This window comes from Mauremys reevesii, linkage group 1 (genome assembly GCF_016161935.1).
Source record: "Mauremys reevesii isolate NIE-2019 linkage group 1, ASM1616193v1, whole genome shotgun sequence".
Classification (NCBI taxonomy): Eukaryota; Metazoa; Chordata; order Testudines; family Geoemydidae; genus Mauremys; species Mauremys reevesii.
In genome coordinates, this window is record NC_052623.1 from 104,893,268 (window position 1) to 104,911,218 (window position 17,951).

Consider the following 17,951-nt stretch of genomic DNA (forward strand, 5'->3'; position numbering starts at 1 on the left):
TACTGTTACAGCTGAGAAACGTTGCCTTGTACACATTGAGGGATTTTGTAGCAAACCAAAGCTATCTTAAATACATGATGCTCATATCTGTAGCTGAGGCTCTCATGGGGAAATCTCCCTCCTGTGGTTGGCACTATACAATATATAGACTAATAAGAGATATTTCAAATTGGGTTTGACAACTATACTTTACTCCTTGCTTCTCATAGGCAGTTGTCTGTACCTTATCAAAATATCTGATTATTTAAACTGAATTTGGGTCTGTCTTTCCTCTCCTGCTTTGTTGATTCAGTATTTGTGCAGATTGGCTGGAACAAAATGTTTCTGTCTGTTTTGACTTATTGCACTTTGTTCCTTCGGATGTTTAGCTAGTAAAGTAACACATTATTCCAGTATATTATTAAAAATGTTGGCTGAATATACAGAAGGTCTGGGTGGCGGCCACCTCCAATTATTAAAATTTGTGAATATGTCAAGTCACATTATAGCAGAACACATGAAGAATCAGACCATGGCATCTTGAATAAAAAAGGTAGCCTGCAGCCAGAGATATGAGCAAGTTATTATCTCTTATTCTTCTCCACACAGCTGTAATGGGGTCATGTCATCTGTGAAATTCTACAGTTACAAATTTTAACATAAATTACTATATATAGAAATGCTACAAGCTATAGCAAATATGGTTACTGAATATTCAAAACTTATGAACAGCCATCCATATAAGCGAAGAAATGGTTCAGTGTTCCATCAACCTGTAATAGTGGCAATTATCTATCCTGTTTAGCTGAAACATGATTGTCTCTATTTCTTATGGTTAAAGAATAGTTAGCACACATAACACGATATAATTTGTGTCTGTTATCTTCTACTATAGTTATTTCTGCCATCTTCAAGTTTTGAGTTACAAAAGATGAATAGATTTCCTGATGGCAGAACTCACTAGTGGGTCAAACTCTGTGGTACCTTAAGTGGAAGCAGAGAAATGACGAGGCCACAAACCTAGTATCCCACTGCAACCATCTCATGATGCAACCCTGGTAACCCCAGTGGGTAATGAATAGGAGGGGGCTGCCTACACTTGAGGTGGCTGGCGGTCTAGGTATTCACTTACACCAAGATACTGACACTATCCTTGGCTCTATCCAATCTTGGCATTGGAAGAAGGCAATGGAGAAGGCAATGGAGATCATGTTGATGTTGACAATGACAATCTGGCAAGTAACTTGGGACCAGGTTATGTGTCTTTGTATGCTGGTGAATACTTACATGGGTAGTGGGACTTTGACTTAAGTGGAACTGTTTGCACACGTAACTTTTCTCCCCAGTAACTGACTCCAACAGTTCAAGAAAGGGCTCCACAATATGGCTTTAACTTATATGCCTCAGTTAGTCCTCTTGTAAAGTGGAAATATTTGCAATACCTACCATGGTGAAGGGTTGTGAAGTCTAAATATTTGTTTTTGCAAAGAGCTTAGGAGACAAAAATCATTATTTTACTTTTGAATCTTGGAAAATATCCAGATCACTGAAGGCACAAGGTGATATCTACTGTCCCAATTCATACCAAAGCAGATTATCTGAATATTTGTCAACCTATTGATTTATAAACTACCTGAATGACAAGCTATTGAGAAAAAAGGAACTGGGACACAAACAGCTTTGAATGTTTGTTTAAACAGAAAAATAAGTGCAAATTATCAAATGGAACCATTAAATATATATACTAAAAGTAGAGATGGACTCCAAATCTCAATATTTACCCAGCCCTCTTCTCCTTGAACTTTGATGGTTTGTGTAAAGCGGATCTAAAACCACACCCCAGTTTCATTTTTGCCAAAAATCAAAACCTGACTGACAACGCTCTACAAAACCAAAACTAAACACATCAAAAGTTTGCCCCTTAGAAAAATGGAACAAAACCCAGTTTGTGATGTAGATAACATGAATCTGAACCATCCCAGCTTTTGCAAAATCAGAACCCAGTAAATGAGGTTTTGCTAAACACAAATCCAAATACAGGCTGCTGGGCCAACCTCAAGTGGAAAACAAAAATCAAAAGAAATATGGCTTTATGGAAGAGGAGGTCTGCCTAAGTTGCATGTGAAAGCAGCATATTTTGGACCAAATATGGGGTGAAATATCTGAAAGTATTATTCTCAGATATAGTATGTTACAAAATAACTCACTCCACTGCTTTTAGACCTAGATTTACCTTCATTACCCATGTAGTTAGTGTTTTAATAACACTTTAATATATCAGATTAGACTAACACAAATCTATCATGATTAAAATTTTTAATCACTGAACCAAATATATATGGGAGGGAAATGTCTTCATAATATAAATCCAGGACATATTTTTGCCAGGTGCCAAAGAGAAGAAGCAAATAGCAAATAACTGTTCTTATATGTCCATTTACACATCTCACTGCACTGTGGTCTACACCTCAGCTTTACAAGCACTTCAGTGGTTCAAGTCAAACACAACAAATCATTTTTATAACATTGATTTGCAAATTTTGCTCACTAACTTGTATGCTGGATTCAGCCTTTAGCCATTTGAAATGAATGTGATCACTACTAGTAATAATGGTTTCTTTCCACAACACAACACTCTCATTAACCACTGAGCAACTCCAAGAGACATTTCAAATACTTTAAGATAAACCTGTCTCCTTCATTGGAAAAATGAGGAGAAAAAGAGTTCTTCCGTACAATCAATGTTTGCAATGTTTACTGCTTAGTAAATCAACATTATCATGAAGATCTCAAATTGAGACTCAAAAGGACTTTTCTCTACCCAAAGGGCTCCCTGCAGTACATTGATTTCCATATATACACAGAACGAACATTGATTTTTAGATTAGTTTAAAAATAACTTCTACTTGTTCTGTGAGCTGGTGATTTGACTTTTGTGGATTAAGTGGATTCCTTACGCATCCTGTTTTTATTTCAAATGTCAGCCAGTTTAAGATAAAACATTTCAGACTATATGGAGGGGGATAAATTTTTAGGATAATTTAACTTGTTTTACTTTGCTGCATTTGCTTCTGTGTCTGTGGAGAAAAAAAATAGATGACAAATATGCTAATGAAAGTTCCACCTGAGTTCTTTTATTCCTTTCATTTTATGTTTTCAGCAGAAACTCTTCATTGTGTCAGAATGAGTGATATGAACTACTCACTGAAAACTAAATCAAGGTCATCAAAACTCATTTTATTTGTGGCTCACATCCTTCAGGGTCAAAGATTTGACTAACAGTTCACTGCACTCAGATATCACACAATAAAAAACTAGTGGCGTTACCAATTGCCAGGTTTTACAAATATTAATACAGCATATGGGGAAACAGAGTCATAATTACTGAGCTTCAGTTGATATACATGCCTGTAAGGACACATGCTCATATATATAAATCATTTGCACTACACACACACACACACAGGTCACTCTTAAAAATTTGCCAACTATCTTAAATAACTAAGGCCTGGTCTACACTGGGAGGGAGGGTCGAACTAAGGTACGCAAGTTCAGCTACGCAAATAGCGTAGCTGAACTCGAACTACCTTAGTTCGAACTACTCACCTGTCCAGACGCCGCGGGATCGAAGTCCGCGGCTCCCCCGTCGACTCCGCCGCCGCCGTTCGTGGTGGTGGAGTTCCGGAGTCGACGGGAGCGCGTTCGCAGTTCAATATATCGCGTCTAGATGAGACGCGATATATCGAACTCCGAGAAGTCAAACGCTACCCGCCGACCCGGGCGGGTAGTATAGACGTAGCCTAAGCAATGTTACATCAAAATTAAAAGTATTTCCTATAGTAAATCAGTGAACAATATCTATGTGTCTAATATGCTTTATATATTTATTTAATGTAAAATAGTGACCAATGGCTGTGCATGTGTGGTTCCTCTGTGCTCAAGGAGGCAGAATGAGCGAAAACACCTCTTCCATCCAGCTGTTATTGGTCAGAAAATTGTGTCTTATCTGTCTTGTCTATCTGTACTTTCAGGTGCAGATCTGGCCATAGAGAGCCATACATTTGTGACTATTAGGTTTGACTTTGCAATTCACTTCTAGGAATGACGCAACACATCCTGAAAAATCTAGTACAAAATACAGCAGCCTGTCTACCTAGCATCACAGGTTGCCATGAGTATATCACCGTGCTGCTCTGCTCTCTGTCCCAGGGCCGCCCGGGAGGTGTGGGGGAGGAAGTGGGGCAATTTGCCCCAGGACCCGGGCCGCACAGGGGCCCCCACGAGAATATAGTATTCTATAGTATTGCAACTATTTACGGAAGGGGCCCCTGAAATTGCTTTGCCCCAGGCCCCCTGAATCCTCTGGGCAGCCCTGCTCTGTCCTGGTTTTCCTTTGATTAGACAGTCCTGTTCAAGGTCTTTGTCTTAATAATCAAAACCCTCCAGGATAGTGGCCTTAGCTACCTGAAAGACCACCTATTCCTCCACAACTGTGACTTCACACAACAGCTTCATTCCACCAGACTATTGAAACTCTTGATCAATAAGGAGCGATCTTTCAGCGTGGGAGGCACTGTACCTGAACTATGGAAGTCACTCTGCAAGAGAATTAGCCACTTTCAGATCTAAGTGCAAAGCACTCCAGCTTGGCTTGTCCCCAGTATCATCTTCTCGCAGACACACACAATTTATAAATTAGTCTAGCTCTAATTTCACTGTTGTAATATAAATAAACAATAGTAGCAATATTACAATCTGTGAGGGGAGAGGGGGAGATTTCTATTTGTTAAATATGTGGAGGAGAGAAGTAAGTTTTAAAAGGCTGTCATTTAATTAATTGCTCTGTACAGCATTCCACATCTATGGAACACTCAGTGTTTTTGTAAAGATCAAGGGAAGCTTTTAATAGAATTGGTACAATTTAAGATCCAGTCTATTAGATATGATTATAGATTTAGCACCATGTTTCCAGTGAAGTGCTGCTCCTGCTGAGCTTAAAGGGCACAGAAAATTCTTGGCTATAGCAGCAGGAAATAAATAAGCTCTCTAATGAAGAGCACAGATTAAGGGAACAGGTATAGGGACAGCTGAAGTGATGGCAGAATTGGGTAGCACATACCAAAAAAACCGCAAACCCTCTTCCCATTATCTTTCCTCACTCTCCTCTCATATTGTTATCACACTCACTTGTCTCTCATTCGAATTTAGGTTCCAATCTCACAATTCACAGCATAAATATAGAACCTCCTTGGAGCCCCACTGAATTTTGGGCTCTGCATGGGCTCACAGAATCCATCCTTGCAAAACAGATTGCAGAACTGGAATCTTATATTGTAAGCTCTGGGGTCCAGAACCAATGTCTCGTTATGTGTTTGTATAGCATGCACATATGGGTCCCTTATCTTGGTTGCAGCTTTTGGACATGATGACAATATGAAAAATAACTAACAATGACAACAATGCTGGGAAACAACAGGATCGGAGCACAGGAGCATATTTTGTTTTTTCAAATATTAGAGGGGTAGCTGTTTTAGTCTGTATCCACAGAAACAACGAGGAGTCCGGTGGCACCTTAAAGACTAACAGATTTATTTGGGCATAAGCTTTTGTGGGTAAAAAACCCACTTCTCCAGATGCATGGAGTGAAAATTATAGAAACAGGCATAAATATATATTGGCACGTGAATATATATAAATATATATTGGCACAACATTAATAAATACCCTTGTAATATTTTAATTTACCTTTACCTAATAGAGCCAAGTATTACTATGAAATTAAAACACTGCCAGTAAAGAAAATTCTCTGTGAGGAAAAATCAATTTCCCATGAGCTTACAAATTTCCTCTACTTACAGGTCTGTCCAGGACATTATGGCTATAGAAGAGGAAGTTACTCACCTTGTGCAGTAACAATGGTTCTTCGAGATGCGGCTCCTGATGGGTGCTCCACTGTAGGTGCGCTTGTGTCCCTGCGCTGCTGCTGCTGATCGGAGAACTTTGTTAGCAGTGTCCATTCGACATGCACATGCACTGTACCCATCTCATGCTCTGCCACAAGGCTAACCAGCGCACATGGGCTAATCCCTCTCAGTTCTTTCTTTACCCCAGAGTCCTTGGGAGAGGATCACGAAGCCCCCATTGGGACACACATCTCTAAGAGCCATCGTTACTGCACAAGGTGAATAACTTTCTCTTCTTTGAATAGTTTCCCTATGAATGCTCCACTGTAGGTGACTCCCAAGTGGTACTCCCAATGGGAGGCTGGGGCTTCAGAGTTGAGTCTGTTATGGATGACAATACTGCGGAGCTAAAGATAGAGTCGGAAGCAGAATCCCCAATAATTGCATAGTGTTCTGCAAAGGTATGCACAGACAGCAAGGCTGCTGCTCTACAGATTTCCAAGATAGGGACATTCCTGAGGAAAGCAACAGAGGAGGAAACTAACCTTGTGGTGTACGTGCGGATTCCGGATGCTGGTATTATGTTGCAAACCGGAGAGCAGTGTTTAATACAGTTTGAGACTTATTTGGAGAGTCTCTGGGCTGATATCGCTGTGCCTTTAGACCTCTCTTCAGTGGAAAGGAAAAGCTTAGGAGACTTCCTAAAGGCCTTTGTTCTGTCCAGGTTAAAGGTCAGGGCTCTCTTAACATCTAACGTGTGAAGTATAACCTCCCTGTTAGTACGGTGAGGTTTAAGGTAAAAGGTTGGGAGGTGAATCAGTTGGTTTATGTGAAAAAACGAGTTCACCTTGGGGATGAACTTCAGGTGCCATCTAAGAGTAACCTTGTCCCTGAAAAATATTGTATAATAAGAATGTACTATCAGTGCCACTATTTCCCCTATTCATCTTGCCGATGTGATCGCCACCAGGAAGGCTGTCTTCATAGTCAAGTATGTGAGTGAACAAGTAGCCGTGGGTTCAAAGGATGGCCTAGTCAGGCTCTTTAGTACAGTAATAGGTTTAGGTCCCATTTTGGGGTAGAATGTCTGGGTTGGGGGAAAAGGTTTACTATACCCCTGAAGAATCATTTTGTGGTTGGGAGTGAGAACAATGAGTATCTGTTTACTTGTTGTTGGAAGGCTGCTATGACTGCTGTGTAAGCTTTGAATGAACTGAGAGATAGTCCTGATTTCTTGAGTCAGTATATAATCTAAGACCATTTGGAGAGTAGCAGATGTCAGAGAAATTTGTCTGGAATTACACCAGAGCTGAAACCTGGTTCACTTTTGCAGGTATGATGGGTAGCTGATTTTCTACTGTGTAGTAACACTTCCTGTACCTTCTCAGAGCAGGGTCTTTCTATGCATTGGAACCATGAAGGAGATAGACTTTGAGTCAGAGTATCCACAGATTGGGATGGAGAGTGCATCCTTCATTCTGTGACAGGAGGTATGGAATGAATTGGAAAGAGATTGGCAGCACATTGCCAGTTGTAACAGGTAAGGATACCAGATCTGTCTCGGCTAGGTAGGAGCAATCAGTATGACGTTTGCTGTCTCTCTTTTTATTTTTAACAGGACTTTCAGGAGGGGCGACAGGGGAAAGGCATAGAAAAGGTCCTTGTCCCACAGAAGGAATACATCCCTCAAGGGGTGTTGTCCTATGCCCTGGAGCAGTAGCGTGGACATTTCTTGTTCAGGTAAGTGGAAAACAGGTCTATAGTTGGTGTCCCCCACCACCTGAATAGGCCATATAGTACTGCTGAGTTTGTCTCCCATTTGTGGTCCTGTGGGAACTTGAGACAGACTGTCTGATATCAAGTTTTGTGCTCCTGGAAGGTAGGACGCTGATAGTGTGATACTGTGGAAAATGTACCAGTTCCATAGCTTTAGTGCTTCCGCAGAAATGGAGGGTGATCTGGTGCCTCCCGGCCAATTTATGTAGTACATACATGCTATGTTGTCTGCCAAGACTCTTGTATGTGTACCCTGGATTAGTGGAAGGAAGTGGGCGCATGCATTCCTGACCACTCTCAGTTCAAGGAGGTTGATATAAAGAGACATCTCCGTGGATGACCACATGCTCTGTGTCGAAAGATTGTTGAGAGGTGCACCTCACCCTATGAGGGATGCATCGGTGGTGAGGAGTAATGATGGGGAAGTTTGTGAGAAAGGCATCCCTGTGCAGATATTTGCTGGGTCTTTCCACCAGTCCAGGGAGCATTCACCTTTGGTGGGCAATGATAGAGGTTTGTCTAGTCTGTCTTTATTTGGCCTGTAGTGCGAGCTAAATCACATCTGGAGGCACCTTGCATGAAGTTTGGCATGGGATATCACTCATGTGCCTGCCACCATATGCCCCAAATGTCTGGCTGATATTTGAGGGCTAATTGTACTGCCCCTCTGAGCATGGCCAAGGTGTTCAACCTGTGCTGCGGCAGGAGTGCCCTCGCCTGTAATGAGTCGAGATTGGCTCCTATGAACTCTAAGCACTGCACAGGGGTGAATGTTGATTTTTGGATCTGAATCTGTAGATCCTGTTCCGTGAACAAGGCTATAGCAATTTGGGTAACCTAGCAGACCTCACTGAAGGAGTGTGCTCTGAGGAGACAATTGTCCGGATAGGGATAGATCATAATCCCCTGGCAGCTTAGGTGAGCTGCCACTATGAAGAGGACCTAGAAGAATACTCTCAGAGCTGATGAGAAGCCAAAGGCTCTATATTGGTAAACCTTGGCCCCTGGTAAATCTGAGAAATCAACTGTGGGAAGGTAGGATTGATATATGGGAATAGGCATCCTGCAGGCGAGGCCCAAAAACCAGTATCCCTGTTCCAATGCTGGAATAATCATTGCTAGAATGACCATCTTGAAATTTTGAGCTTTAACAAAACTTGTTGAGCGCTTGGAGGTTTAGTATGGGTCTCCAACCTCCCTTCCTCTCGGGTATTAGGAAATAGCAAGAGTAAACCCTTTGCCTCATAGATGTCAAGGTACAGGCTCTATGGTTCCTAGATAGAGAAGGTGATCTATTTCTTGGCATCATAAACTCTCACGAGAAGGGTCCCTGAAGAGGGACAAGGAAGGCCGTTGGTGAGGGGAGGGAGGTGAAGTGGATGGAGTACCCATCGTTGATGATTTCCAGAACCCATCGGTCAAATGTTATTCATTCCCAGCTGTTGTGGAATGAAGCAAGGTGATACCCAAATGGGTGCGATGGGTTGGTCAGCTGTAGTTGATGTTGAAGGGAGTGGTCTGTCAGCATCCACACCAAAATGTCAACACTAATGTTTTGAAGTGGATGGTTGTGACAAGGAAGACTGGGGGCCGATGGTTTACGTCTGGAAAATCTGTATTCTTTCCTTTGAGGCTCATAATAGCTTGGAGTTCGAAAATGTGGAGCGTGGGATTTATACTGAGGTTGCAGACTAAATTTTCTTTTTTGTTCAGGTGCATAAATTCCTAATGACCAGAGAGTGGCCCTGGAGTCTTTAAGTGTATGAAGGGCTACGTCAGTCTTCTCAGCAAACAATTTGGTGCCTTCGAAGGGAAGGTTCTCTACTGTAGTTTGCACCTCCTTAAGAAACCCAGATAGGTGCAACCAGAATGCTCGCCGCATAACCACTGCTGTAGGGATGGACCAGGCCGTTGTGTCAGCTGCATCAGCTGCTGATTGGAGTCTGTCTTGGCCACCAGTTGTCACTCATTAATAATGGTCCGAAACTGTTCTTGGTGTGACTCTGGGAGCTGATCAATAAACGTGTTAAGCTTGGTGTAATTGATGTAGACATTTTTTGCTGTCAGAGCTTGATAATTTGCAATTCTGAATTACAGTGTGGCAGAGGAATAGGCCTTTCTCCCAAATAGGTCGAGGTGCTTCCAATCCCCATCATAGGGGCTGGACCTCATTTAATATTGGCAACCCCGGGAGTTTGCTGTGTCCACAGCAATGGAATTGTGGGGGATGGGAAAAAGGAAATTCAGTATCCTTAGCCACGATGTAATATTTATCAGCCTGTTTGCAGGTAAGCATGACCAATACCGGGGTTTGCCATATAAGTTGGCTGGGTTCAGAAGGGCCTTGTTGATGGGGAGAGCTATTCTGGAGGAAGAGGAGGAGTGCAAGACGTCTAAGAGTTTATGATGGGTGTCTTTCTGCCACTCTTTTAGCTAGATCTTGAAATAGCCTGAAGTTGGCTAGGAATGGCAGGAGGGGGTATCACTGCCTCGTCTGTGGAGGAGGAAGAAATGTTGATTGGTGGTGTAACTTCCTCCTCAAATCCATCCTCATGTTCCTCCTTGATCTCCTCTGGATGTTTGGAGGATCTGGATGCCGGGCTGAGGGAGAGTGCCTCAAGGCCTCATGCTGGATGCTCAGGAGGCATCAAGTCTGTATGCTGCTCAGGGATCCCCATAGGGCCACTGGGACAGTGGAAGAAGTCAGAGTGTTGATGTTCATGGTTGACCATAACATGGTGTTTGAGGAACAGGCACAGGGTATGACTGAGGGGGCCCAGATTGACAGCGGGCACTATAAAGAATGTGGGAGGAGTGGTCAGATAACCTCCTCCTGTTTGCTGATTCACCATTGAAGAATGGAGGTGCATGACACGGTGCCGATGAAGATTCCTGTGACTGAAGTAAACTCGAGCAAGGGAGACTCTTATGTTAGATATGTGAGTTCTCTAGAGTGTCTGAATTCCTGTGGTGCCAACCTAACTGGTGCAGATGTTGGTTGTTGCTGGGTCAGCAGCATAGATGGGATCTTGGGTATACTGAGCGCGCCGAAGCAGGATGGCTCACTGTTGATGGTGCTGTTTGTGCTGGCAGTGTCTTCTTAGTGGTGGTGCAATCTCTGTCTTTGCCTTTAACTGTCAGTGCTAATGCTTCGGTGCCTATGCCCATCAGATCTTTAGGTGCATCAATGGTACCTGCCACCTCAGACCCTCATGTTTGGATTGTCTCAGTACTGACAGTACTAACGATACCGAACATGCTGGTGATCTTTTTTGGCTAACTCAGGGCTCAATCTGGGGACTCCCAGCTCTCTTTCTGGAAGCCTTACAGGAGGGGTCCACAGCTGTTTTCTTGAACACATCGTTCATATATGTTGAGCTGTCTGGGTGACTCCTGGCACGGGTCCAGGGATGGCTGAAGAGCTGCCTCCATGAGGAGGCGTTTTTGTCTCAGTGCTCTGTCCTTTTGAGATCTGGCTTGAGTTCTTGGCAGAGACCACACTTTTGGGAAATGTGGCGTTCCCCAAGGCAGCAGATACAGTGGGAATGCTCATTCACTACAGGGATGGCCTCCTTGTCTGAGAGGCACCTCTTAAAGCCCCGTGAACCGGGCATACCCCTTGCTGGGGCAACCCCAGACAAAGGGGAAAATGAAAAGTTTTTGAAGAAAGAGAAAATAAAGTAAGCTCTACAATTAAGAGAAAAAGGATTAACTATTGAAGTGCTAAGAAAAAGATAATGATCTGAAGAATGGACTGCTAATAGCTCCGTCTTTAGCTTGGGGGGTTAAGAAAGAACTGAGGGGGGTTCACCCATGCATACTGGTTAGCATTGTGGCAGAGCACAAGGGGAGGACAGTGCATGTGCCGGCCAAACGGACACTGCTACCAAAGTTCTCCAATCAGAAGTTCAGGGATGCAAGCGCACCTACAGTGGAGCACCCAGAGGGATACTACTTGAAGAAGAATGAGCCATTCTCTTAGAAGAGGTTGCAAGCAGTCTATTGTGTGCAGAAATCAAATTTGACTGTTGCTTCACACTGTGCAGCATCATGGTACAGTAAGTACATTGTATTGGAACTCCTCATAAGACCACTGTAGAAAATAATTCCATGTCTGTGCATTTAACTGGCATGTTGGTAGCCAATATTAACTGGAAGCTGTATGTGTGTGTGGCATATCTTTAAATAGCTTCTCCTATCTTGTGCTCCATAAAAGGCACAAAAATACAGTGTGCATGTATTTCAGTTACTGCTGGAGTAAGTGTCCTCCACACATGAGTAGTTTTAACAGCACAGTACCTGTTCCTTACAGATGTCTTGGATACTTACTGGGCATCATATTTCCATGGTAATTATCCAGCCTGAAAGATTCACTATGGAACAGCATTCTAGTAACAATCTGATGAGCTAACTTATGTTTTGGACATGCAACTGTTCCGTTACAAAAGTTTTCAAATATAATTTGTCAAATATGAATGGAGAAAGGGACCAGTGTGCTGAACTGCTCATAAACAGCTTAAATCTCTTTGTAATTTGACACTCTAATTACAATACAGACTTCTGCCAAAAACCATCAAAACATTTGGCAGATTGTGTTATACTGCTTAATAGGAGGCTTATGTTAATCAGTTAACACACCGAAGGTATGGCCATACACAGAGTGTATAACTATATCCTGCAAACAATGCCCCATGCTGCTAAATGTACTTTATTTAGTATGTTCTGACTAAACTTCTAGGCATTTAGTAGAATCAATAACCTAAATAGCAGTAAACACTATCACAAAGGCATCTGGCAGTGGAATGTTAAATTACAGCATATTTAAAACTATATGCAAGAAGATTGAATTCATACCCACAGTTGTCCAGTGGGAGTAACCATTACAGCTTGATTTTCAGGACTGTGGGCCTAATTCGCCTCTCGCTAACACCAGTTTTACACTTTAATGGAGTTACTCCTGCTTCATGCCTGTATAAGAGAAGAATTGGCACCTGAATACTGCCCATTTTACACATCAGGCCAAGGTACAGTTTTTTTGGGGGGAGAGGATGTAAGAGGCAATAATACATTTGGGAGAAAAAAAATGAAAGAGCTTTACATTGGGAGCACAGAATACTGGTCTGGTTAACTTTGGGCTTCCAGGAGAAATTTAAAGTGTTGTATTGACCTTTAAAGCCCTAAATGGCTTGGGTTCCAGTTACCTGAGAGATCCCTGCTCCCCCTGTGCCATACTAGAACTTCTGTGGTAAGCACAGGTGTTTGAAGTTCAAGTCCCTCAGTACGGAACAGGGGGATATGCCAGCAAGGTATTCTCCATGTCGGCGTTTTGCTTCTGGAGTACACTTCCTTGCTCTCTTTGGTTCACCAGAAATAGAGTTAGTAACCTTCACTTAGAAACTGAAAAGTTCATCTTTTTTTCTTAAGCATATGGTGGGGGACATGATGAGTGCCAATAACTTATTGGCAATAGTTAGCTATGGTGTGGGGACAGATCTAATTGTGACTGAAGTAGCAGTTCAAGAGGGTTTAAGCAGTACAAGGTGATCTTTTTCTAATTATTATGAATTTTAAGTCTTGTAAGGGCTGCCCAACACCTCTTATTATCTGTGGTTTTTAATAGAAATAAATAAATAAATAGGTACATATGAATAGGCAAATATGTGCGTTTATATGCACATGCACACAAATCTTTGTTAAATAAAAGAGTCAAGGCTGAAAGTCTTTCAGTGGAGTTCAGCTAATACCCCAAGCCCAATTCTGGAACAGATTATTTAGACACTTCTGCATCTAGAGACATACAAAAGAAACATTTCATCTATGGCACCGTCAACAAATTAATCACTAAGTCATCTACTTCAGCTATTTCAGTTACTTATGAACTGCTCATGTCTATGAGGTCGGACACTGGGAGAAAGGGACATAATGACAGTAAAACTGAAGATGGGAATTAGTGTGGAAGAAAGGGGGAGGCTGAATTATGGAGGGATGGGGAGAGGACTTTACTGTGTTTAACATTTTAAAAAAACCCAAGCAAATAAATTCATAATTAGTAAGACCTGTGCCTATCACCACTCTGAGCGCTTCAATGGGACTGATTTATTGAGTAGCACCTTACTCCACAGAGTGAAAACAACACAACCTATCCCTTTGCTTGTGTATCACGTCCCCTTGCACCAACCTTCTTCTGTCTTTGTATGCTCATTGGGGTGCTGACTGTGTCTTATCTGTGTTTAGAAAGCACGCTGGATTACTGAATAAATGGACCAGCAGTATGAGCTGATTCAGATACCCACACTGGTCAAAATTAAGTTGCTAGGAAACTCCCACATTCATTTAAAAGATAAATAATATAATCTAGTTCAACCACAAATTACTGGGCTTAATCTGTGAAAGTCTATGGCCTACATTTTGCAGAAAGTCAGGCTAGACTGTTCCCTTCTGTACTCAAAAATCTATTAATTTGGGGAAGATGAAGAGAGTGAGCAAGAAAGAGGGAATAGAAATACTATCTCCCTAAGTAATCAGAATGTGATGGGAAGAGAGGAAATGATCCTGAAGCAGGAGACCTCCAGCTTCAGCTAAAAATTATGCCCCAGATCTTGAGTTGGTATAAATTTGCATGGTTCCATTGACTCTAGTGAAATTACACCAGCTAAAGAGCTGCCTTACCATGTTGTATGAAGAACATAGAATCCTGGATCCAATTTCTGTCTTTGATCTGTACTATGGATTATCTAGATTGCTTATCTCTGCTTGCATACTCTGCACTTTTTTTTTTGCACATTAAACTCACAATGACACTAACATAAGCTTCCAAATTGTCTGTTTAGTTTACATTACATACTCTCCTACATTCAATGATGTTGCTCACAATACCTGTACTAAATGGATCTCAAAGCTATGTACTAGTGAAACATATCCTAACAAGCTGAAAAGACCATGAGCAATGTAATGAGTTGCAGATCTGTCAAATACATCACTAGTGCCATGGCTTCAAATAAATACACAGACAAGTAATACAGATGTTTAAAGGTTTATGGCTGCAAATGTATTGATTTAATATGGAACAGTTACTCACTACCTTGTAATATCTATGGTTCAAAACATCTTTGCAGATCCTAATGGCCCCATGTGCACAAAACCCATTTTCATCCAAAATTGCTGTAACCACTTTGTTGCAGAAAATCTCTGACCAGCCTTCTCCCTGAGTCATATTCATCCATGAAGATACCTCATTCCTGTGCATCTCAAGACCCGCCTCCACACCCAGCTTCCCTGCCCTGTGTGCAACCCACCAGTCCCACATCCATCCTCAAGTTTTGAGAAAAAGGTCTAAAACAACCAAACTATATGTCATGGACTCCTAACTAAAGCTGTGATAACATTCTACAACATTATCTATCTAAAGCAACAAAGCTCTCTGAAACAAACACTTCTGAGAGCTCAGTGATTTCCTCAAAAGGCATCAGCAGAAGAAAAATGGTGGGAGGAGGGATCTACACTATGTTGCTAGGCCTTTCTAGAAGTAAATTTCTTTCCTGTCCCTAAATATGGTGACTAGAGAAGCTTTAAGTATTGGACGGGGACCACTTGAACTCTGCTCCAAAATCTCTGTTTCTCATCAGTCACCTGAAAGCAATTTTGCATTTTTGACAACGGAAAATGTGTGCCTCAACAATAGCCTAAACCAACCTGAGCTGTGTTAAAAATTAAAAGAGTTGGCACATAAAGGATTAAGAAAGCAAGTTTTCCACTAAACTGGTCATTCTTTAATACCATTTATGTTGCCAAAGGAGCCAACTCAGGCAAACAGGTTTTTAGTAGGGCTGTCAATTAATCATAGTTAACTCATTCGACTAACTCAAAAAATTAATTGTGATTAAAAAAATTAATCATGATTAATCGCACTTATAACAATAGAATACAAATCAACATTTATTAAATATTTTGGGTGTTTTTCTATATTTTCAATATTATTTCAATTACTACACAGAATACAAAATGTACAGTGTTCACTTTATATTTTTTTATTACAAATATATGCACAGTAAAAATGATAAACAAAAGAAATAGTATTTTTCAATTTACCTCATACAAGTACTGAAGTGCAGTCACTTTATTGTGCAAGTGTAACTTACAAATGCAGATTTTTTTGGTTTCATAACTGCACTCAAAAACAAAACAGTGTAAATCATTAGAGCCTACAAGTCCACTCAGTCCTACTTCTTATTCTGCCAATTGCTAAGACAAACAAGTTTGTTTACGTTGATGGGAGATAATGCTGCCTGCTTCTTATTTACAATGTCACCTGAAAGTGAGAACAGGCATTCGCATGGCAATTCTGTAGCCTCTGTTGCAAGGTATTTACATGCAAGATATGCTAAACACCATTTCAGAGGACATGCTTCCATACTGATGATGCTCATGAAAAAAAAACTGATAACCCAGTACATGTTCGTTTTAAGAACACTTTCACAGCAGATTTGACAAAACGCAAAGAAGGTACCGATGTGAGATTTCTAAAAATAGCTACAGCACTCGACCCAAGGTTTAAGAATCAGAAGTGCCGTCCAAAATCTGAGAGGGATGAAGTGTGGAGCATGCTTTTAGAAGTCTTAAAAGAGCAACACTCTGATGCAGAAACTACAGAATCCAAACCACCAAAAAAAGAAAATCAACCTTCTGCTGGTGGCATCTGACTCAGATAATGAAAATGAGCATACATCAGTCCACACTGCTTTAGATCATTACCAAGCAGAACCCATCATCAGCATGGAAACATGTCCTCTGGAATGGTGGTTGAAGCATGAAGGGACATATGAATCTTTAGCCATCTGGCACATAAATATCTTGCAATGCCAGCTACAACAGAGCCATGCAAATGCCTGTTCTCACTTTCAGGTGTCATTGTAAACAAGAAGCAGGCAGTATTATCTCCTGCAAATTGTAACCAACCTTGTTTGTCTGAGTGATTGGCTGACCAAGAAGTAGGAGTGAGTGGACTTGTAGGCTCTAAAGTTTTCCATTGTTTTGTTCTTTGAATGCAGGGTGGGTTTTTTTACGTAATTCTACATTTCTAAGTTCAATTTTCATGATAAAGAGATTGCACTACAGTATTTGTATGAGGTGAATTGAAAAATAATTATTTTTTGTTTTTTACAGTGAAAATATTTGTAATCAAAATTAAATATAAAGTGAGCACTGTACACTTTGTATTCCATGTTGTAATTGAAATTAATATATTTGAAAATGTAGTAAACATACAAAAATATTTAAGATAAATGGTATTCTATCATTGTTTAACAGCACAATTAATAATGCAATTAATTTTTTTAATTGTGTGATTAATCATGATTAATTTTTTTAATCGCTTGACAGCCCTAGTTTTTAGTTTAATCTATTTCCTGCCAGCTCCCTGTGGCTCATTGGCAACTGCCTTGCATCATGGAGGCAGGAACTGTTAAGCAGGGTATAAAAAGTGTTTTGTAGACTAGACAATAAACTGCTATAGACGATGCTGAAGGGATCAAAAACTATTTTCTGATTGGATTCAGAGGAAAACTCAAGACACCAAACGAGTTATACACTTTCTTGGGGAAGTAGATAGGGGGGAAAACATGCTAAAATTGCAGAATGTAGCAAAGGCATATGTTACAAATAAAAAAAATTAATAAAAACCAATAAAAATATACAGCTGAGAATATGACAGAGGTTTGCCGTTCCAGGCCAATGGGGGCTGCAGGAAGTGGCGTGGTCTGAGGAATATGCTGGCCGCCACTTCCTGCAGCCCCCATTGGCCTGGAACGCTAAACCGCGGTCAGTGGGAGCTGCGATTCGCCACACCTGTGGACACTGCAGGTAAACAAACCGTCCCGGCCTATCAGCGCATTTCCCTGATGGGCCGCGCGCCCCCCAACAATCTAAGCTTTGGTTAGTGCTATTAAATGGTGATCTAACAGGATCTTCTGGAAAGTAACATCTTTATCACTAGCAATTACACATTAATTTACATACTCAGTAGCTTTTTGTGTTCATAAGAAGGGACAGAAGTTAATGGGATTTGCAGCATTCCATGATCTTCCCTTTACAAAAGAAAATACTTCTCTTCTCCCAAATTAGTTTAGTAAGATCGCTTTACTGAATATTCCCAACTTCTTTTCTGTCCAAGAGCTCTGAAATACCACATGAGTAGCACTCAGAGTTATTATTCTACTTTTGGACTGTCAGCTGGTTTTAATGGTCTTTCCTCAGTGAATTCTGTTTGTTTTCCTCTTAATAAGAAATAACTCGTAA

General features: G+C 41.2%; 1 protein-coding gene across 3 annotated transcripts in view; it reads right to left on the reverse strand.

Annotated features, from left to right (window-relative positions):
• Nucleotides 1-17,951, reverse strand: part of FGF14 (fibroblast growth factor 14) — a 684,378-nt gene that overhangs the window by 131,453 nt on the left and 534,974 nt on the right. The window lies entirely within an intron of this gene.